Source organism: Pleurodeles waltl, chromosome 9, assembly GCF_031143425.1.
Source record: "Pleurodeles waltl isolate 20211129_DDA chromosome 9, aPleWal1.hap1.20221129, whole genome shotgun sequence".
In the NCBI taxonomy this organism is placed as follows: domain Eukaryota; kingdom Metazoa; phylum Chordata; class Amphibia; order Caudata; family Salamandridae; genus Pleurodeles; species Pleurodeles waltl.
In genome coordinates this window covers 923505552-923529283 of record NC_090448.1, presented here as the reverse complement: position 1 = coordinate 923529283, position 23732 = coordinate 923505552, and positions in this window count along the sequence as shown.

Genomic DNA, 23732 nt, shown 5'->3' with positions numbered 1-23732 from the left:
GCCCTGCTGCCTTGCTGGCCTCTGGCTCTGCTGAGAAGTACTCTCCGAGGGCTTGGATAGAGCTTGCCTCCTGTTCCTTGAAGTCTCAGGACCAAAAAGACTTCGGTGCGGTGCGGTGAAAATTTGACGCACTGCTTGCCAGAAACAATGCACAGCCTGCATTGCGGTGAGAAAATCACTGCACGCCGACCCGGAACGAAGCAGCCAGGCTCCCCGAGAGGAGATCGACGCAGCACCACGGTTGCGACTGGAACTTTGACGCACGGCCCACTGGATCGATGCATAGCCGAGCCGGAACGACGCAGCCAGACTTCCTGTGAGAAGAATTGACATAGCGCCTGCCGTGCGACAGAAATTTCCCCCCATCGCCCACCGGATCGACGCAGCTCCTGTGACTTCATCGTGCGTGCCCAGGACTTCTCCACATCATCCCTGGGGCGTCCGAAAACCCCACAACCCAAAGAGGATATCCGTCAGCACGCCAGAAATCGACGCAAAGCCTTCCCTGTGAGGAAAATTATCAACTCATCGACTGTGTGCGCCTGGAGAAACCGACGAACACCTCCCCGTTTTCCACGCATCTCCTCCTCTGAGGTCCCTTGCGGAGAATTTGAAAGCAAACCAGGTACTTTGTTCTTGCAAGAGACACTTTTTGCTTTTTAAATACTAAAGACTTCTTTTATCATTCTCTAAAGTGACATTTTAACGTATACTTATCAAATCTTGATCATGTTGACCTACATTTAACAAGATAAATATTATATATTTTCCAAACACTGTGTGGTGTATTTTCGTGGTGTTATTCTGGGTTATTGCATGATTTATTGCACAACTACTTTATACATTGCCTTCTAAGTTAAGCCTGGCTGCTCAGTGCCATGCTACCAGAGGGTGGGCACAGGATAATTTGGATTGTGTGTGACTTACCCTGACTAAAGTGAGGGTGATTCCTTGGACAGGGGTTAACCTGACTGCCAAACAAAGACCCCATTTCTAACACCTATGAAGCTTTAACCTCATGGAAGGTAGAACTCTGTTGACTCTCTACACAATGTCTTGTAGGGTGCACTAAAGGTTTTAAATGTTAGGGGAATAGGGATCCTTGGCCCTGATGAATGTCCAAGAACCTTAGGGGCTTGTAAGAATGGGCAGAAACATGTTGGCTTAAATAGGTGACATAAATCATCACTATTGTGTTCTCACTGTATGTCTTTAACAATACCTGTGTTCCCCTAATAAAGGAATGACCAAGGGGAAACACAAGGTATTCTTATAAGTGTGGATCCTGGTCTTTTAATCCAGTAAATATCTATCAAGAACTTCCATCTGCTCACAGGAGACAGCTGGTTGTGTCTGCCCTGGTGGTATTGATCGTACCAGGGTGGGGAGTAAAAGCCAAGGATGAAGCATGACACTAGTAGGTGTGTAAGGCTTCTACTTCCATAAATGGAAATTATCCTAGTGAGGCCATGTGAGCTCAGGAATTGACCTTAAGAGGTGTTCATGTATGAAGGAATTGGGAAGGTGACTTCCCTGAAGCAGTCATATTTCTGTTTTATAGACTGTGAACACCGGGGCCCAGAGCAGCAAGGACTACATTCCCCAAGTGTGCTTGCGGCAGGAGGCCGCAACCCACATTCCTCTCATGCTTGGAGTTGTATAAAGCCTTTCTATGCACCCTGTTGTGCAGGACTCGCCCTGGCCAAGTCCGGGCCCGTCTACACCCATCTGTGGCCTGATGAGGATGAGCTGTGCTCCCCCTCTGACACTGATTTACTGACTAATTCATTGTGTGCTGAGTTTGGTGAGGTTTTTTTCTCCTCTCATGTGTGGTAGCTGCACTGTGGTAAGCAGAAAGGGCCACATGTAGGTAGCTTTTTGCACGTCGCAAATAGCGAATTTCACTGTTTGCGACATGCAAAAAGCACATTGTGTTGCACAAACCCAGTTTTGCGATTCGGTAACCTGGTTACCGAATCGCAAAATGGGTTTGCGACTCGCAATTAGGAAGGGGTGTTCCCTTCCTAATTGCGACTCGCAGTGCAATGTAGGATTGTTTTGTGACCGTGAACGCGGTCGCAAACCAATCGCAGTTTGTGCCCATTTCAAATGGGAGCTAGCCCATTTGCAGAAGGGAAGGGGTCCCCATGGGACCCCTTCCCCATTGTGAATGTCACTGTAAACATTTTTTCAGAGCAGGCAGTGGTCCTACGGACCACTGCCTGCTCTGATAAAATGAAACGAAAACGTTTCATTTTTCGTTTTTGTAATGCATCTCGTTTTCCTTTAAGGAAAACGGGCTGCATTACAAAAAAAAAAACTGCTTTATTGAAAAGCAGTCACAGACATGGTGGTCTGCTGTCCACAGCAGGCCACCATCCCTGTGAGGGCCGCCATTCGCAAGGGGGTTGCAAATTGCGACCCACCTCATGATTACTCATGAGGTGGGCATTTGCGACCCCCTTGCGAATCGCAGATGGTGTCAGGGACTCCATCCTACATTTGGATTTGCGACTTACAAATTGAGAGTCGCTCTGACTCGCAATTTGCGGGTCGCAAATCTGAAATTTCGTACATTTGGTCCAAAGTGACTGGTGGGAGGTTACTTTTAAGCGGCGAGAGTCCGCTTTAGCAGCTCAACTGGAACCTATAAGATTGAGGCTGGAGCTAATTGAGTCTTGTTTGGAGTTTTGCTTGTTACACTGCCCCTCACATACTGGGGAGGACCCACACAATGTTAAATTAAGCTCACTTGCAACTGGAGTTGAGGTTAAGCAGGTTGATAGTCAGCACATAGATGGGCAGGGTACCGCACAGTTTTCTGGCTATTTGGTTGATCAGTCATCATCAACGCCATCCTTAGGTGAACCACCTCAGAAGGCAGAGTGTTCCATTAGTGCTATCAGTGGGGCAGTAGGTGAGGGCCCAAAAAGGGTTATGTGGGCTCTACCCTGCCCAAGTTCCAGTCCCAGCACCAGCAGAAGGCATTAGGGCCATCATCAATTGCTTCTGAAAGTGATGGTCATAGGAGCATAGCTCCTTCAATTTATTCTGGTGGGCAAATCTGTTCCCCAGCTCCTAGGCTTAATCTCCCCTGGTCTGTACTCCCTTAGTGGCTATTCTGGTGAATGTTTCTCCCTTGCCATCTGGTGTGGTAAAATCCACCTTTGAAGTCATATGAGAGCAAGGCATTAGGGTTTTTCAAAGGGGGCTATCCAACTTGGATTGTGATAAGATCATTATGGCCCAACTAGTGGATTGGCTGGGCTTTGGGAAGAAGCGATGTGTTTGTGACTGTATTGTGCTGAATTTCAGAGAATCAGAAATTGCTAGACGATTGATTTTTCAGGACATGGCCAAGAAGGGTCAAGGGGCTGGTATCCGAGTCCTTCCCTTGGGTTTTTTCTATCCGCCTGCTGAGGAATACAAAACATGCGGTCGCAGGTGTGTGCCTCCCCCCATAATAGAGCAATAGTAGCCTCACAAAATAAGAACAGCCTGGTGCCCCTGGAATTGAGAAATAGAAATCAACCCTTGGGGGATCTAGATAGCATTGATTGACTTCCATCTAGATGTGGGAGGGGTGGTATTTACAAATGTTTGCTCTAGGGTAGGGTCAGATCACGGGGGGTTTCAGATTGAAGATCGCAGTGTAGTAGGGTATAGTTGTGTCAAGACAGAGCTGAAATTCAATCAGTTTGATCCAAATAATTGGTTGGAGCATAGCCAGTCTTAATAACAAAAAGATGATGCGAGTTGGTTACATTTTATTTGTGTATATGAGATAGTAACCTAGCAGGAAACCTGGGATGTATCTAACTTGTTTTTTATAGATGGGTTTTCCTCCTTTTTTCTCCTGCCACTCCATCCAATCATGGTAGAGTGTGTGGGGGGTTACTGACTCTTGTTTCTTTAAACATCTCATGCACCCTTAGTTTAATTGATTCAGGTTCTGAGAATTTGCTAGTGGAAAAGTTAGACATTAAAACAGCTCCTAGTCTTGTAGTTATTAATTTTTATAATTCTTTTCTGCAGACACACCGTAAAGAGCACCTTAATGGTTTAAATACATTTTTTGAATTACTTAGAGAAGAGCGTCATGGTCCATATTTGGTGATTGTTCTTGATGATTTTAATGTGCATAAAAAAATGCCAGTTGGGATGTGTTATTAATGATGACTATTGTGTGGGGTATTTGGAGTCTGCCCACTTTGAACATGCTACACCACAGGAATTACTTGAAGCCATCCTAGCTGACTGTAATTTGCATTGTCTTAATAACAAGTAGGGGGAGGCCCCCATTCCATCCTTCACAGGAAGGGGTTGTAATACTAAAATTTATTATATTTCAACGTCTGGTGATGTCCATGATAGGGCAAAACATTTTGCTTTGAAAAGGGGTTCATATAATGATCATAACCCTCTTGTCGATGAGTTAGACTGGGATGTAGGGGCAATGGAAAGTCCAGGAGTGGGGTGTGGAGGTAAGGTGCTGCAACCAAAGGACTATCATCGCTGTATAAAATCTGATAAAATAATCCCTACATTATAGTTTGCCTGTCTCTGATTTTAACCTTGGTTTGATCCCAGATCAGCCTGATGAGGAGGTTTTATTTGCATTTCAACATGTTTGTAGGCAGATGGCTGTCCATCTTAGCAGGTCCAGGGACAAGAGGGGCAAGAAGGAGTATAAGTGGTTTGATCAAAGGTGTTCACAAGCTCAAAGGGACCTCAGGAGGGCATTGAGTAAGATCCAGAGGGTCGGTAGTGAGATTACACTGAGGAGGAAAATATATAAATAAACCCTGGATGATAGGAAACCAAAGAGTGAAAGAAGAGCCTGGGATAACCTGCAGCAGTTTAGTGTACTGAACAACAGTGCTACGTTTCAGAGTTTGTATGATCACCCTGGGGAGGCGCCCGAGTGTTTGTACCAGACCAATTGGCCTGTTACTTATTCACTTGGGCTGTATGAAGAGGAGGTATTTGATGCAATTGTAACAATGCCCAATGGGAAGGCCCCTGGCCCTGATGGGTTGCCAGCTGATCTGTTTAAAGTAGAGCCTCAGATTTGGGCAACATGGTCTGCAGCCCAGGGAATCCGCAAACCTGGTCTAAAGCCATTATTGTTCCTGTCTTTTAGAGGGGCATCAAGATCGGATCCAAAATGTTATCATCCCATCTCCCTTGTAGATACGACCATTAAGATCATAGGTGAAGTTATTCTATCCAGGTTGGTGGAGTGAGCTGATCACAACTATGTGATCTCTGGTCTTCAGTATGGATTCAGGCCTGGGAAAGGCACTTTGGACCAATGTCTGAACTTACAACTGATTGTGGGGAAATGTACACTGGCAAAGGAGGGGTCATTGGATATGGCATTTATGGACCTTACCTTTGCACTTGATTATGTAAATAGAGCTAAATTGTGGGGGATACTCATAGACCTCGGGGTGGAGAGAAATCTAGTGTTTTTCTTATCTGATCTGCACCGGGGTCTTGCCGCTAACATAAGTATGACCAGAAAGGGCACCTATCAGAATCTGTGAGTTTTTATGCGGGGTGAGGCAAGGTTGTATCCTGGTCCCTTTTTATTTTATAAATTAATAAGTTGGGATCTGACCTAAGTGTAGTTTGTAAAGACATCCCGATGGTTGGCTCACAATTAGTACCTGCTCTTTTCTATGTAGACGATATAGTATTAATTGCAAGGACCCCAAAGGGTTTGCAACAGCTGGTTGATTCACTTGTGGCATTTATAGGTAATCTTGATATGAGTACTAATTGCTCTAAATCTCACACTATAGTTGTTGGAACTATGAAACCCCAGAAAAACTGTTTTTGAGGGGGCAGGGAATTGATTAGGGTTCTGACTTTTTCATACCTGAGTGTTCTCTTTGATGAAAAAGGTTCATGGGGTCCACAATTGAGGCTAAAAAGGAAGGTATTTTCACGAGCAACAGCAGCAATGCTAGATTTTGCTACGAAATTGGGTGCGTAACCTATTCAGGCCCTTGTTAAGGCTTATCAGAGCAAATGTGTTCAAATTGACACATATGGTAGTGACATTTGTTTTTTTTTAAACATGAAGTAAATTCAGACAGTAGAGAATACATTTTCAAGGAAATAATTGATGGTTCCACAATCTGTCCCAACAAATATCATACCTGAGGAGCTGGGTCTTGGGTGTATTTCTGATCAACTAGACCTTGCTCCCCTACTTGGGAGGATTAGGGTATGGTATAATCTGTGGTTGACCTTAACAGGGCCATTATTAAAGACTGTTTGACATTGGATAAAGTCTTATACAACCCTTGGTTTTAATATATAAAGGAAGGTACTCAGAAATTAGGGCACCCTGAGCTATTTAAGAATCCGCACATTATAAAAAATTGGGATCAGATTTACGCAAGGCAGCATTTTATTATTTTGTTAACATTGGAAAGGGAGACACAAGAACCCACTGTTCGCTCCTATGTCCTGATAAAATCCATCCCCCTGATGGAGCCCTATTTGTTTACTGTTACATTACTGCAGCATGGCTCACTATTGACAAGTTTTAGATTTAATCTTTTACATTGGTCACTTGCGGTTCCTGAGCGTAAACACAAGGTGGAAGAGAGAGGTCCTTGCCCATGTGATGACTTTTCCCCACAAGACACATTTAATTTTATCTTGTTCTGTGAATATTGTAGAGTACTGCGGCATAAGTACATTTTACATTTGCTCACGGGTCATTTATTTGTACCGGTTAAACCTTCGCTGATGTATTTACAAATGTTAACTAGCCCTTGTATCTGTTTCAATGTTGCAAGCTTCCTCATAGGGGCCAATAGGATTAGGAAGTATTTGTACTTTGGTCCCTTGTTATGGGAGGTGACAATGAATTTCCGTCCTTGTTTTAAATGTCTTTTTACCTTTAATCTTGATATGTACTTTTTTCCAGTTTTTATCTAATTCTGTATGATATTGTTATTTACACTTACTTATGTATTGATTGTATGATTTTATGACATTTAGTAGTTGAAAAAAGTTTTTTTTTATAGATTGATTGATTGACTAGTGTCAAAGCCTTTGTGAGTGTGCTCAGGCAGAGCCTTCGTGGTGAGCAAGTAGGGTAGTTGACAGCTTCTCAGTCTCATCAAGTCAGAGATGGCAACGCCTATTCTCATTTGTTTTCATTGTCTGGGAGCAATACACAAAGACCAACTTGCCAGCTACACCTACTCATGTGACCGAGGATACAGGCTGCTGGGGGTGTGGCAACCAAGACGTCCGAATAGATGCACCAGTTGGAGCTTCTGCCAGCAACTGAAGAAATCATGTGAGATCCATCCCTATTAGACCTGTTTCCCCCATGAATCTCCCACGCAGGGGCTGTGGTATATAATGCTGAACTGTTGTGCATAATTAGGGCCGGAAATGTGGGTGGGTTGGTTGTTAGACCTGGCCATGTGATTGGGGCCTAGATTGCACACCTCCTGCCCCTAATGGCCCTCGTCCTCCCCTGGTAGCCATGTCCACTGAGGAGGACAAGATCTGTGCTGAAGACAGTGACCAGGTCAACCTGCCCTGTCCTACCTTGGCCCTGCAGGTGCAGTTTGACCAGTGATTCAGTGGAGATGGGAAGAGTGGGCCTGCTTGATTCTGGAGGCAGTCCTGAGGGAGATGGAGCCCAAGTGTGGCAAAGAGACCGGGTCACAGCAGACTTGCTGAGAGCTGGCACTGGAGGCGCTGGTGAGAGCGGACCATGTACCCCTGCACACATGCATCGGGATGCTATGAAAGACTGTGTCGGCTCGTGGTGAAGGTGCCAATCCGGTAGTGCGGTGACCCGTAAGGCTAAATCAAATTTGGCAAGAAGGTGCGCATGACTGGGACATGGTGGCCAGGCCCCAAAGGTACACTATGAGAGACTGTGTTGACAAGCAGTGAAGGTGCCGATCCAGCAGTGCGGAGGCCCCTAGGACTGTAGGACTGAATCTAGTTCAGTGAGAGGAACTGTGTGACTGAGCTGGGGTGGCCTGGCCCAAATGGTGAAGGCACACGGGGAAATGAAGCCTGAAGGTGAGCCCAGAGTATGAAGTCTATGTGCGGCGGACAGGAATTTGGGATTCTTCTGTGAATTGGCTGGGTCTGCTCTGGCTATGGACCTGGACTCTGCGGGGAAACAAGAAAAAAGCATATAATGGATTGCCTATCGGCTGCAGGCACTGCTAGGTATAGATTCTACTGGTACAAAATATGAAGCATAGAGAGCCTGACGAGCGCTTATCTGGGACATTGCTGCCATACCCCTGTCTGCATTTAGTACATAAACAGGCAACAAATGTTAGGACGGTGTGGGGAGCATGCTCCTACTGGGAAACAACACTGATGAGGGCATTTAAAAATCTGAGTGCTATCCGGGACGGAAATTTAGCAGGCATCTACTCTACTGTGGCCACAGTAAAGTTTACTGAGGGGCCAGGACTGCAACCCTCATTGGGATTGTGAAGGAAGAGATAGGGCTGTCCAACAGGTCAGACACTTGACTGCCTTAATAACGCAGCATTCCCTGGTGCCCACTGGCCTCGTAGAATGTCATTGATTCAATGGGACCGGAACACCTATTTCCCTACTACGCACAATTCAATACTTGCTTGAAGCCTAGGCTGATGCAGTGTGCCACTGGGGCTTATCAGGCTCACTCAGAACTGTTGACTGGGGGGGGCTTTGATGGCCAGAGGCAAAATGGTGAAGGACAGCGCAACATGGCAACTGCAGACCAATAAAATCATTATTCACTCTCCGGCAATGATAGCAACTGAAATTACAGGGGAGAACAAGACTGTACCCCAACACAGGTGGCACAGGTCCTGTCCTTAACCAAAGTTCTGGATAAAATCAGAGGAACCCGGTCTATCCTGATTATACACAAACTTTCCAGAACCAGCAGAAAACCTTATGTTTCTAGAGAAATTAAGAGTGGTGCACAAGGGCAAAGTAAAGTTCTTCTTCAGTGCCAGCAAGGCAAGTGATTTGGTAGACACACTAGTGGGAGCCTCTGATAGGGGGACTGCACGTGGAGACCTGGCAGCCTCGTGAGGGACGAGACAATCAAATAAGTCCAGGAAGCAGGACAGATGTGAGAAAAAAAACAGAGAGCAGCTGGAATGTCAGGCCGTATTGTGGTAGGACCGTATGGAACCCTTATGGGAGCCACAGTGATGATGGACCCCAGCGCCTCCTTTCAGGAGAGAGGGAACCATCCTGACTTGGGCAGGAGGGGATGATCTAAAGATGGTGTGATGAGATTGGTGCAGACCAGATCCTTGCGACTGGAGAAATGTGCAAGGGCTATGGGCATTACTTCTAGCCTACATGACTCCTGAAACAATGCTATGTTTGAAATGAAGGGGGCAGACGTTTTTTGAAATGTGGGATAGATCAGTTTCTTGGGGGATGAGTACACCAATGAGGGACTCTCTACAGAATATACTTCTGTTGATCACTACATTCTGGAAGGAGCAGAAGGGACCAAGGGAGTTTGGCATTGTGGGAGCTGCTTGAGTGCTATGGCTTCATGGCACCTGCGAGGTTCCGGCCTCTAGCAAAGGGTTGAGAAACTGTAAGTTCAAAGTGTTGTTTTAGAATAATTGAACACTTACAGGATGGGTATGGGGTGGGTTGTGCATTTTTAGGCCCAGATTTGCCATAGACTGGGTGAGGCAGCTTCACTGCCCAAGGAGTGGGGGGATTGGGATGTTATTATGGTTTGGTTGTGTTCAGTTTAAAGGGAATGATTGCTACACATATGTGTGGACAACGCTGTGCCTGCGCCAGTGGGACCTTGAATGCTTGATGTGTGCTGGTGTGGTGCAGAGGGCTGTTGAAGGACAGCCTTTTACTATAGATGACAAAAATGGATGAGGTATTCAAACTTATGACGGAATGTGATGGGGTTGGTGCAACTTGAGAAGCACCATAGAGCACATACTTACTTGAAGCATTATTGGGTATCTGTGCCTTTTTACAGGAGACACATGTTTGGGGGAACTGTATATCTAGTCTCAGGAAGAAGTGGGGAGGGCACATTTGTGCAACATTGTACTCACGGTATGCAAGAGGTGTGCTGATTTGGGTAGCATCCCCGATACCCTCCCACAATAGAGGCCACATACTCGATGCAGAGGGGAGCTACGTGATCCTGTTTGGTAATCTGGATGAATGTGAGATGTGCCTGATGATTCTATATGTTCCTGATATTGATTGTGGAGAATTTTATAATGGGGTGATCACTGATGCTGCAGCGTTTTTAATGTCAGATATAGCCTTAGCTGGAGGTTGTAATTGTGTGTTTGATGAAGAACTAGATCATGCACCCCAGAATCTACACACAAAGCCTCACATGATGGGACAGTTGGTGGATCTCCTCTGGGAGCTCAAGCTATTCGACCCATGGAGACAGAAACACACACAGTGTAGGGTACATCATGTTTAAGACTTGCAACAGGAACATATAGCAGACCTGATTACTGTTTTGTGTCCACTGCTTGGCTCAAAAAGTAAAAGACACCTCTTACCTTCACACTATCTTTCTGATCATTCCCCGCTAACGATGTGTCTGGGTAGGAGACACAAGCACCCGGTGGTACTACTCTGGCGTCTATGAGTGGAGGCACTAACTGATCCCCTCTTTGAAGCAACTATTTGAGTAGAACTTTCTCTTTTTTTTTAGTGAGAATAGGGGTAGTTCTAGTAGTAGAGCACATAATTGGAGGCGATGAAGATGGTGATGAGAGGAGTTTGCTAAAAAAATACCTATTGAGTGAGGAGACAACTAGAGAGGAATCTTTCCCACAGGGAGAGCCACTTGCAAGACCTAGAAAAAGACCTCCTGTTTCAGCCTAATAAATAAAGGGATTGGCAGCAGACCCATAGGGAAATCTTAGATAATTGGTGTCGGCTGGAAAAACATATTTACATGGCCTATCTTCAGAGATTAAATGCAGAGGGGGACAAGACAGGTGCCCTGCTTGCACAACTGCTTAGACAGCAGGAGACCCAAAAGCCAGTTATAGTAACGTGAGTGAGAGGGGAACTCTTGCTAGCACACAAATGGCGAAATAATAAGTAACTGGGTAACCAATTTGCTGATCGTAAATAGAAAATAAAGGATCATGGTGCTATGTTCTTAGCGGAGATAACCCTTCCAATACTGGGCATAGATGAGTGGGCCTCCTTAGCCAAGCCTATTACATGTGAAGAACTTTTGGCTGCAGTTAGATGACTTAAAACTGAAAACATTCCGGAAGGTGAAAGAATTTTACCAACGCTGTGGAGGAACGATAGCAGAGAAACTGCTGGAAGTATACCAAGAGGCACGCAAGTGGGGTGGTTTACCTGACTCCATGTGGGGAGGTATTAGTTGTACTAATCCCTGAACCTGAGGAAAACCCTGTAGAGCCTCGTATTACACACCGTTGTCCCTCCTATATGTGGATGTTACAATACTGAGTTGTGTACTGGCAGCACAATTACTCCTGCACCTACCGGTGCCCATATATACAGATCAGTGTAGGTTTATACCACAGAGAAGCACCATGTATAACCTTAGGCATCTAGCTCATATACATCATACATCATGCACCACACTTGAGGGACGATCTGTGTACCCTTGCGTTCCTCGATATCACCTTGTCAAAAGTATTTGGCAGACCATTCGAATTCTTACCCATCTTACTCTTTTGGGTATACTGGAGGACCTGGGAGGCAACAGAGGGGGTGTACACTTGTGGGTATAAGCTCTGCAATGGAAAAACAAGACATTGGAGGTCTGCAGCAGTGCACCTATTTATGGACTGACTGAGAACAATGGACAAATGTACAAAATTAGAGGACCCCATTCATTTAGCCAGATGCTGCCCCCTAACCCATACAAAGTGATGGAAGCACTATGGCATTCGGTATGGGTGATGTTTGAACTGCGTTGATGTATTCTATCTGTGATGTGCAAAAAGTGTGCTGAGCATCTCAGTGACCCTCTGTGGTCCTTTTGCACCATACATTTGATAACACTATAACAATTTATTCCATATTAATAAGCAAATTGAAAAATTAGAACAAATATTCTAATTATAGGAAAAACAAACAGTGATAGAAGGTTAGGAAATTAAGTTGGTTGGGAAGGGTGACCTTATAGAAAACAGATCGATACTGATTGCATTCATTGCCCCACTTTGTAAGCTTTTGCTCTACATTATGCCTGCGCCCGGTATAATGTATGCAAAGGGGGTAATCCCCCTTCGGGGTGGTGAAAAAATGGAGCTAAGTAATCTAAGAGATTTCTTTGCCTCATTTGTTTTGGCACTTTTAACGCCTCAGAGCAGGCGTTAAAAGGGGGCCCCTATGTACTTTGCAGGAGTAGCACCAAAATGTTGGCACTGCTCCTGCAGAGTACATCAATAGCTCCACTTTTCTGAAATCTGCCCCATAGGTTGGTGCGCCACTTTTGTTGCGCCTTCCTACTGGCCCCTAACGACACCATGGATGCAACGTATTCTGATTACTGCGTAGCACAATAGCATCAACATTTTTAACACTACTGTGGTGCTTTGCTACACTAGTTTCTAAACTGTTGACGCTAGTGCTGCAATGTGCAAGGAGGCCCATAGGTTACCATGGGAGCATCGTTTTAATGCCCCTTCTGAGCATGTGCTAACAATTACGCCAAAAGTGGTGCAGTGAAATCTTTTAAATTTGACTGTGCCATTTTTCTGGGCCTCCTAGCGCCTGAATGCTCCCATTGCATACATTATGCCTGGCTCAGGCATAATGTGGAGCAAGGGGTTACAAAGTGGCGCAATGCATGCATTGCGCCACTTTGTAAATACGGCGTGGCAGAAAAGTCACTTTAGCGCCCCTTAGCGTTAAAAAAATGACGCTATGGGGGGACTAATCGGGCGCTATGGTTTCTTAAATATGCCCCTTGGTTTTCAGATCCTCTTGATTCTCCTGAGAAGCAGCTTGGGTGTTAACGAATTAGTAAACCATTTATTTCTGAAAGACTCTTTACTGAATTATTGAAACCTTTTTTTTATTCACGATGTGTTCCCTGTTTTGACTAGTCTGAAACAAACTAATCACTAAATTTCAGTTCTAAGTTGTAAATAGATTTAAGCCCATCAACTGTTTCATAACGGCCAATCTGCTTACATATTCACCGGACTGAAAAATAATGATTTGCTTGGCAGAAGGTCTATCTCCATGATTGCGGAGTAGCATTTTTTCAATCAAGAAAAAACGACCACTAGTAATGGATGTATGCTTTTGCGGTTCTTATTTCGCGAGATAGAAGTTAGTAGCTCTCTCTCTAGCTCTAGTATTAACGACCTTAGCGACATGCTGAATTATATTCAATCTTCTGTCTTTACCTGGTGATGTCACAGCATGTCTCAATGCCAATCTTAATATGGTTATTTATATAGTTGGAGGGGAAGTTCATTTTAAAGTTACTTCATAAGAGTTTACAGTCTTATTATTGTTGAAATTCAATGTCAGAATCCAGCGATAATGAAGAATTGAAGCATGTTGCTGTCAATCTTGTTACATCATAAGGCCATTGATTGAAAACCCTGCAACCTGCAGGACTGTAGACCCATGCAATGGTCTGAATAGGAACTTGTCAATTGTGTGCTAATTGGTTATTCCTGTGGAGAGGAGAAATAAATGGATTTCCCTGCACAATATGAAATAGTCGAAACTATAGTTGCATTTATTTAAAGAGTATGGAACAGTATTTTTTTATTAGTGAATCATATTAACTTTATATATTCATAACTATTAATATAAAAGATTAAGGGGCGCATGCCTACACATGCAACAGAATTAACTAAGTAAAATAGTTGAGACAGGTACATTTAAAATCCATGCTGATGACACATAAATCAATGCTATTACACAAAAGTAAAAAGCAAAAAAAAAAATTCAGTGGTCAATATTTTAGCTTCTGAACAGCATTAAGAGGTTCAGCTGTAAAACAGTAACATAGCTTAAGTAAATGTAATATGTTTGTATGTTGAACCAGGCCTTCTCTGCAGAGTCACCCACAGAGATTTTGCCTTTACACCTCATGTTTTCTGAACCTGTTTTTGTTGGCTTTTAGGACTCTGTACACTTTACCACTGCACGCCAGTGCTAAAGTGCATGTGCTCTCTCCTTCAAACATGGTACAATTGCCTTACACCTATTTAGCACATTTAATTTACTTTTAAGCCTCTACTAAAGGTGTTCTACTGTACTACATGTACTCAGGGTCTATCAATTAGATGCAGCTAGTGGGCCTGCAGCACTTATTGTGCCACACAGGTTAGTATCCTTTTTAATCATGTCTTATGCCTGCCAAGGCACCCTGTGGATGCAGTTTTATACTGTCATTTCGATCTAGCAAAATAAACCTTTTGCTAGGCCTAAACTTACCTTTTTAATAGATCTAAGTCACCCCTAGGTTAGGCCCTAATCAGCACATAGGGCAGGGTGCATTTGCATTTAAAAGGTTGGACATGCCTTGGCTGTAAAAAACTCCCAAATTTGTTTTCCACTTTTTCATGGCCTACCTTTCCAATAGGCCAACATCGGGTTGCCTTATTGCATTTAATAAGTGCTAGTTTTTGTTTGAGAGCAAGTAGACATGTCGTGTTCGGTGTCTGAGAAAATGTAAATTAAAACATTTTTTAATGGTACAATTGGATTTTAAGTCAGAATTCTGCCACTTTTAAAATCAGTTAACTGCCTTTGAAGTGCAAGTATGACAGGTGTCAACTCCACCCCCTCATCAAGTTAGGATGGCCCATCCTGCCAACATCCAGACCCTAAATTATGTGGGTGTCTGGGAGGAATCTACAAAGGTCAGCTGCCAAATACACCTAGTCATGTGACCCAGTCACTGTATTACTATTTCCATAGGATATAATGCACTTGTCATACCATGGATGGGATATCCCTCACTTTTGTGACCGAGTATCCCATCCACCAAACTCTAAATCAGGTCAAGAATTTTGTATGACTCTTCTGAAGTCATTTTCTGGGAGAAATTGCTTCAATTATTTTAAAAGATAGAACGATAGAGCCAAGCTGTCTTTGTCTTCTTTGCAATGTGTCACTTCTATGAGAGGTCTGTGTCAAGGGTGAAACCCAGAGACTACATATGGTCTGTCAAGTAGTAGATTTGAGTTGAATAGCCATGCTTGAATCATGGGTTTTTTGATGGTATTGACAAACAGAATGAATTCACTCTTTGTGGAGTTTAGCTTTATGAAGTTAGTTAACACCCATGATTGGATGAATTGGGAAAATTGGGATTCTCTGTATATGGGTAGAAGGGAATATTTGTAGGTAAAATTGAAGGATATTAAAGCTGCTGTCTGCAGCAGTGGATTCAAGAGATTTTATCAAGTGGTTAAAGAGGATGTGTGAAAAGATGTACCCCTATGATAATCAGCAGAAGACAGGGATGGCCTGTGATCTTGTGCAATCTATTTCCATAGGCTAGCACCAGTTGATGCAACTGGAAGTTAAATATTTCAAGACAGTGTCTGAAAATCGCATGTATTTTATCAGGGTTTCCATCTGTGGTGGATGGTCATCTGTGTTGAAGGCTTCAGACAGGCCATGCAGGAGGTAAGGGTTGTCCTGTTGCAGAAGAGGAGTCATCTTCGACTACCTGAAGTGTGGCTGTCTCAGTGCTGCAGAATGGTCTGAAGCCTGATTGATAGTCGCTTAGAAGATTATTATTGCTAATGCACTCTTTTAGCTGGTTAATGACTGCTTTCTTGGTGATTTTTCCTATGAATCAAAGAAGGATATTATGGTGGAATTGGGTGACGTCCGCTGGGTACAGCGATGATGTATTTAGCAGGGAAATATTCAGACCTGCCTTCAAGGTTTCTGTGAGTTTTCTTTGGCTTAGGGATGCATTGACATGAGGAGAAGGGGTATGAGTGAGGGCCTCTCCTTGAAGCGATTTGATGATGGAAAAAGAAAAACTCTCACCTTGATACAAGGTTGACTTGAGAGAGTTCAGGAAATTGGAAATATACATATGTGAGATCGGATTGAAGGAGGTCATTTGGTGGTGAGACTATGGGGAATAGCTAGATGGTATTGATCTTCTTAGTGATGAGGAATTTGATAGTGTTGTATTTGTCAACTGAAGCAGGGACTGTGGGTATTGAGATTAGATTGGTGCAGTTTTAGAGCGTGACAACTCTAAACATGTCTTAGCTGCTATTGATTGTGATGGTAGTCATGTAGTGAGAAGCTTTAGTTGTAACAATAAGGGATCACCAATAAGAGTGGAGCATTATGAGAGGGTGAGATGATCTGGGAGTCTTCAGTTTCTCAATTTCCCTGTTTTTGTATGCTGTGTTTCTTTTCATTAAGATCTTGTGTGTATCATGGATATAAACGGCATTGCTCTGCAGGAAGTACATTGTCATAATAAAAATTTAATATGTAGAGTGAGAAATGCACTTTTAGGTAAATGTGCCTTTTTACTAATAAATGTTGACTACAAGCAAATGCAGATTGAAAAATAAAAAATTAGTAAAACTTCTCAGAAAGTTCTGCCGTTCCATTGGGGTTAATCCTAATCTATGTTTTTTTCAAAGTTTACATGGAACTACTGAGTCTGAACTCTAAAAAAACTGTTTTTTCCTTAAAATATCATGCACATAATGCCAGTTTACACAGAAATCTCAACTATCATGGATACCCTCTCTCTTATCACTTTCATCAAGCCATCATGAAAGCCAAACGCTCTCATTATGAGTTTGGTGGTCACCGGATCACCACACAGGTGGTGGCGGTCGCAGGGCCGCCAGGATGGCGGTACAGGCCACCATATTATGACAGCGGCGGTGATCCAACCGCAACACAGCCAAGTCACCGCCTGTATCAACATACACATCTACAGACACACACGCACACACTGACCACACAAACACATATGCAAAATAGACACAACACAGCCAACGGACACGTGCCTTTCACACAGCACATCGCACACCACCACCACTGTCAACACACATCAATACACAACACCCCACAATCGCACAATGACAACAACATCACAAATGCACAAACATATTGCCAGAAAGGCACATCAAACAACTCCACCCAAAAACACATACTGGCAGTAATACGTAGCAACAACACACAATCATAGAAACAGTGCAGACATCCAAATAAGGCCTCAGGTAACATGCCACTTCCAACCAACACACAAAAGAAATCACAGATGCATCACTATACACACTGACACACACACCACTACCAAATAATCTCACACACAACCCTAACAACACATCACAACAAGCACATGGCACAAGTCATCAACCCAGCGTATACAGCAACATAGATACAACCCATACACACTACAACACTAACATCAAAGTATACAGATATAACACAACCATGTTGAAGGAAATCCAGGTCAATTTCTCAAATTTGACATCCACAGCTAAGTGGGCAGTGTATTAAAATCCAATAAATAACTAAAACTGTATACAGGTGAGGCCTACTGGCCAGTCTAAATGTCCGATGTGCCCCATGCACATTGGGCACAGTCACATGCTCCAACTTGACTCCTGATTGCAAATTGGATTCCACATGGCAGGGGCATCAATGGGGCAGGCATGTACCTCAGGGGTGAGGGTTTTTTTGGGGGGTTTGGGCTGGAAGGGGGGGTTATGGGTTTTAGGTTTGAGGGGGTTAGTCTTCGATTTTGATTGTGGGGGGTGGGGTTTGGATTTTGGGGTAGGAGTAGGTTCCTTAGGCTTTGGAGGTGATAGTTTCTTTGCAGGGATAAGGGGAATGGGAGGATTGGGAGGTGGAAGATCCATGTTTAGGCAGGGAGACATGACTCTTGGGGGCATCACAGGGTGGGACAGGAGCAGGGAACAGGTCAAGATTGGCAAGGAAAACGTTTTTAGGTAGACGGGTGGTCATGGGTAAAAGGCTTAGGTGTGGAGGTGGAGGGAGTGATTGTGGTAGGTGTTGGTGTGCTGGATGTAGATGCAAGTGTGTGCAATGTGTACTTGTGTTTGGTGTGTGTATGTTAGATGGGTGAGTAAGTGTGTTTATGTTTTGGGAGGAGGGGGAAGAGATGCAGGGAGATGATATGCAAGATGTGTGAGTGTATGTTTGGGTTGTGGCTGTAATTAAGGTAGATGTTCTGCATGTGAATGTGATGGTTGTCATGGTGAGTGCGGCTATGGTGTGTGGGGTGAATGTCTGCAGGTCTGCTCTTGTGGTGTCTGTGGGTATGATAGGACTGGTGGCAGGATCAGGGAATGTTGGTGTAGTGATGGCAGGTGTGAGTGGTGATGTGACGGTGATGGAGGAGGTGGTGAGGAAACAGTGTAGGGAGTGGCTGTTGGTGTGTCTGCAGGTGTGTGTTGACTGTGTACATGCCTGTGCTCTGTCCTGTGGTGCCTGTGTTTGCCTTTGCGCACCTTGTTTGTTGTAGTGGGTGAATGGTGGTTTGTATGTTTGCTCTGGATGGGTGAGGGGAGAAGAGTGGTGGATTGGGCACAGGTAGCTGGAGGGGGGGGGCGGAAGATGAAGGGACAGTGGCTGCCATCAAACAGGAGGCCAGAGCCTGAAACGATCTCTGCAGGTCAGCCAAGGCACCATGAATGCCTTCAGGGTAAGCATTACTTTGTTGCATCTGGTATGCCAGTCCCTGGAAGGCATTCACAATGGTTGACTGCCCCACAGATATGGACCTCAGGAGGTCAATAGCCTCCACATTGAGGGCAGCAGGGCTGACGAGGGCAGGGGCAGAGGTGCCTGCAGCAAAGGAGATGCCCACCCTCCTTGGTGAGTGGGCACGGGCAACTGGATGGGGAGCTACAGGGAAGGCAGTGCTGGTAATGGGGGGGGGTGGTGGACAAGGATGGTGCTGGGATGGACCCAGATGGGTCTGCCACCACCAGGGAGCTTCCATTGGAGGAGGAATCCAAAGATGATGTTGCTGTAAAGGTCTCCCCCATGGTACTCCCCTTGCCCTCTGCCCCACTGGTCCTTTCGGCGTCACTGGACTCTGCCTCCTGAGTCCTGTGGGCTGCAGCTTCCCCACTCGCTGGTGCCCATTCTCCTTCACCTGATGATGCTGATACACACAAGGATAGAAGAGGACAGGGAGGGAGGGTGGGAGAGAGAGAAAGGGAAGAAAGGGTCAATACCTACCCATCTAGTACACATACCAACAAGTAATCTACTCCTCCTCTGGCGCGGCAAGGAATGGCTATGAAACATTGTCCTCAACATCTGTCATGAATACATAACCTTACATGTAAGCTGATACCTCCTAATTCAAACAAAATGACTAGTTTGGATATGTAGCAGGCTGTCATCAGTCGTTCTACAATGGTAAAAACTACCAACTACCCACATTTACTTACCAATATGACACTTTTGACACATTGTTTATTATATGTCTTAGAAAGGTACATTGTACACAAAATATTGGATAGGTTCGTAAAGGACTCATGATGTACAGAAGTCCATTGAGAATGCTATGATTTCACAGTAGGAGTTCCCTACTCACAGAACTCATTACCCAATATCGGCCATGACTAGAAAACATTGGCTATCTAAAGCAGACTCAGGGGTAGGGAAATAAGGTTTGAAACTCACTCAACATAGGAGTGTGTCTAAACATAACTGGACAAGGAGTTATAGCACCAACACATTACTGCTTGCTTGGTGTTTTAAAGCTAACTCACACCACTTTCTAAAGAGTGGAAGTTATAGCCAGGACTATGATCTTATCTAATGTGCACACACCACATTAGTACCTATGTAATCCAACTGACACAATAGAAGCCCATCAACTGATATGAAACAGTCTGTACTCACTCCCTTGTGGCTGCTGTGCTGCCCTCAAGCACCCATTTATCTCTGGGTAGGCTACCGCCAACATGCAGGACATTGGGGGGTCAGGGTCTGACGGGCACCCCTCTCTCATTGGGAGGACGTCCCCAGCTGGGCATCTGCGATCTTCCGGGCCCAGCATCTCAGGTCTTCTCACCGCTTTCTGCAGTGGGTTCTCTACCGGCAATGGACCCCCAGGCTGTGCCCTTGCTTGGCGATGGCTCTCCATAACCCCTTTTTCTGATGGGCACTGACCTGCATGGGAGACACAGACCAAAATCGATATTCATGTAGAGTTACAGTACACCTACAACAGTGGCCTACACAGCAGCATGCACAGCACATGCTCATACAGAGTCCACAATACACCATTATCAATCATACAACACAACCCCAGCAATCATTCATGCCATGTCAATATTCACACACCTTCGCCGTCATTCAACACGCTAGCTGATTAGTATTTTTATTTTTTTTTAAATATATTTTTATTATTATTAATTAACTTTCACTGCATTACATCTGCAACATTCTTGGTGGCATCAACAGATTTCCATTTAGTACATATAATTGAACATTAAATATACAGCATACTCTTTCATTTTCTAATGCTCCCACCCCATTTATTCTTATCCTAGACTTGCACAGGTTCCTTGGGAGTGTAATGCGCATAGATTGCTTCGGTGTCTTAGGGGTACATCACTATCCTGTGGTCGTATTCAATCTGGAGTGCCCACTTGTTCGTATCGCAAACTTCTCTAAAACTACTTATTATTTTAACTTGATGGCGCTATTTCAAACAGACTACATTCACAGCCATGGTGGGTGTTACTCATTGTTTCCTAGTTCTTCTTTTTTTTTTTCCTCCCTTCTTTCAATCAATTGAGACCAGGCCGGTGCCTTCTTATGCTTATTGTCTCTGTTTCCTCATACCGAGACTGATGTGCTTGGGGGCCGGGAGCGTCCATGTTCTGTCTCTTGGGGTTCAGTCATCCTATTTCCCTAACTGCCTGTCGCGGATGGTCCTGGTCACCCTCTTTCCACCTCTTTTCTCTTGGTTCCCCCATCATGCCCCATTGTCTGTGCTCTACCCTATTAGTCGCTCTGGGTTTCCACTGCCACTCTCCCTTCCTTAGTCTGACTATCCCATCTCAGGAGTATTTCTTCCCACGCCAGGGCAATGGGGGTTTGGCGCATACCCCTTGCTTCCTCACTTTTCAGCACTTGCAATTCTGCTCGGGCCCATCTTGACAGATCCCGCCTCCATTCGCTCGCCGATGGGCAGCTGGGAGATTTTCAACCTATCATGATTCGTCTCCTATAGAGGACAAGTGCAAGGTCCAGGAAGCGTCCCCTTACTTTCCCTAGAGGCGCATGCGCTCTCAAACCCAGGAGGCATGCCGCCGGGGATAGCCCAATCTCTACCCCCAGCACCCGCTCCTGGTCCGCAAGCGCCGCAGCCCAGCCCCTCTGGAGCTCTGGGCAATTCCATACCATATGGTCAAAGTCTGCAGTTACATTTCCACATCTAGGGCATGTCTTGGGGGTTCCCAAATAAATTCTTGTCAGTCTGTGTGGGGTGAGGTATGTTCTATGCATGTAGTTGTACTGTATGTATCTCAACCGGGTGTTTCTGGATACCGTCTGAGGATAGGCTAGTGCCCTGCTCCATTCCGCATCTGTTAATTCCCTACTCACTGTCTTTTCCCATTGTTCTCTTCGGGGCTGTAGTGCGTCCAGTGATTCCTCATTTTGGGCCCTGTAGATCCTAGCTATTAAGTGAGATTCCCCACCAGACGTTAGTAGTAAGTGCAGTACTCTGTGGGTTGGGGGACGCTAGCTGATTAGTATACCACATTTTACTGACCTGTTTATCTGGAGCCCCATACAACTGTCCATTCAGGAGTGGGACCCCTTTCACCAGTGTCTCCAGTTCCTTTGGGGTGAAGGCTTGGGTCCTATCTCCTGCAAGACATGCCATTGTGGCTTCCAGATACAGAACACAGCAGCTCACGAAGTGGAGGTCTTGTTTGCTTGAGTGTCAGGAGTCAAGCTGGGCTATAGAAAATGGCGATTACATCCGCCGCTGTCATGACCGTCACCGCCGGCGGTGATCATCATTGGCCCCAGTTTCCCATAGAGATCAATGTTAACCAATGAGGAATTGCACGGCCGTTCTGACCGCCTCCCTCCATGATGACCTACACTGGAGGAATGATGTCACTTCCATCTGTCCTCTGCATGAAGGACAGGAGGCTGCCATTTCACATATATTTTATGATTTCTGTGTCATCCTAGTGGGTCATAGCATGAAGTAAATCACTAGTTGCTTGATGTATGATGTCAACTTATGTGAACTCACTAGTGAAGTGAGTGTCACCTGCCAATATGCCTGATGTATAATCTTTGCAATATGTGGACATTTGATAACTGTATCCAACTTGGGAATGTGTTTACTATGTCTGAAAAGCATTTGTGGCAAGTATAGCAATGTGACAAGTATAGCAATGGAATTGACAGCCAGAATGTCGCAGTTGTGTAGTTTGTGAATAACTGTTTCCCTGTGTGAGGTTTCAAATTCCTTACATGACTGTTTACCACTTCTATCATATACTTTAGTAACAACAGTGTAACAGATGTCCTGAAATGTGTTCTGTCCTATGCCTAGATACTGTCAACTGGGGAGATTGAGAAATGCATCGGTCTACCGGCCCCTAGTTGACCTTGCTACCATGGAAGAAAGACACATAATATAGATGTATCATCTGAACTGTCAGACCATCAGTGAACTGTGTACCCAGTTGGAGCTGGATCGCCTGCGAGCCACACGTAATCCACATGCCATCTCACCAACAGTACAGGTATTATCTGTCCTGCATTGCCTCACCTCAGGATCTTTTCAGGTGACAATGGGAACTGGCTGCATGAATGTCACAGCCGATGTTCAGTGTTGTGTTACAGGATGTATTGGATGCTTACTCAAGCACTTGAAAAGCTACATCAGGTTCCCAAAACTTGCTGATCTGTACACTTTGAAGTCAGCCTTTTATGACATTGCACACGTTCCACATGTAATAGAGGCCATTGATGGCACCCACATCACTTTAGTTCCACCCAGGGCCAATGAGCAAGTCTACAGGAACAGGAAGAATCACTATTCGATCAATGTGCAGGCGGTGTGTTTTGCCGACTAATACATATCCCATGAGACAGCAAAATGTCCGTGATCTGTACATGATTCTTACATCTTGAGGAACAGCAGTGTCCCACAAATGATGTCTCGACTACAGAGAGAGAGAGAGCTTAGCTCTTCAGTAAGTGTACCACTGTCTATGTCTAACATCTATGCTACTTTACTTCACAACCAGCTCTGTGCCTCTCATGGTTCCCTAATGATTTGTGCCTTTTTAAACACAGGTGAGTCCGGCTACCGCAACCTGCCCTGGCTCCTGACACTTGTGAGGTACCCTACAACTGAAGGGGAGGACAGTTACAATGAGGTTAATGCCCCGCTGAATGAGGCGTGGCATCAAGAGGACATTTGGGCTACTGAAAGCAACATTCAGATGCCCACATGTGTCTGGTGGTGCCCTATGGTACAGACCATAGAAAAGTCTGCCAAATAATTGTAGCATATTGCATGCTACACAATCTTGCCCTAAGAAGATACATTCCACTGTTGGATGAGGAGGAGGTGGCAGCTGGACCAGTTACTGAGGCTGTTGACTATGGAACTGATGAGGAGGCAGATGAGGAGGATGCAGCTGATCGTAGGACTGAGTTGATTCGGCAACTCGCCACTGAATGCCAGGTAT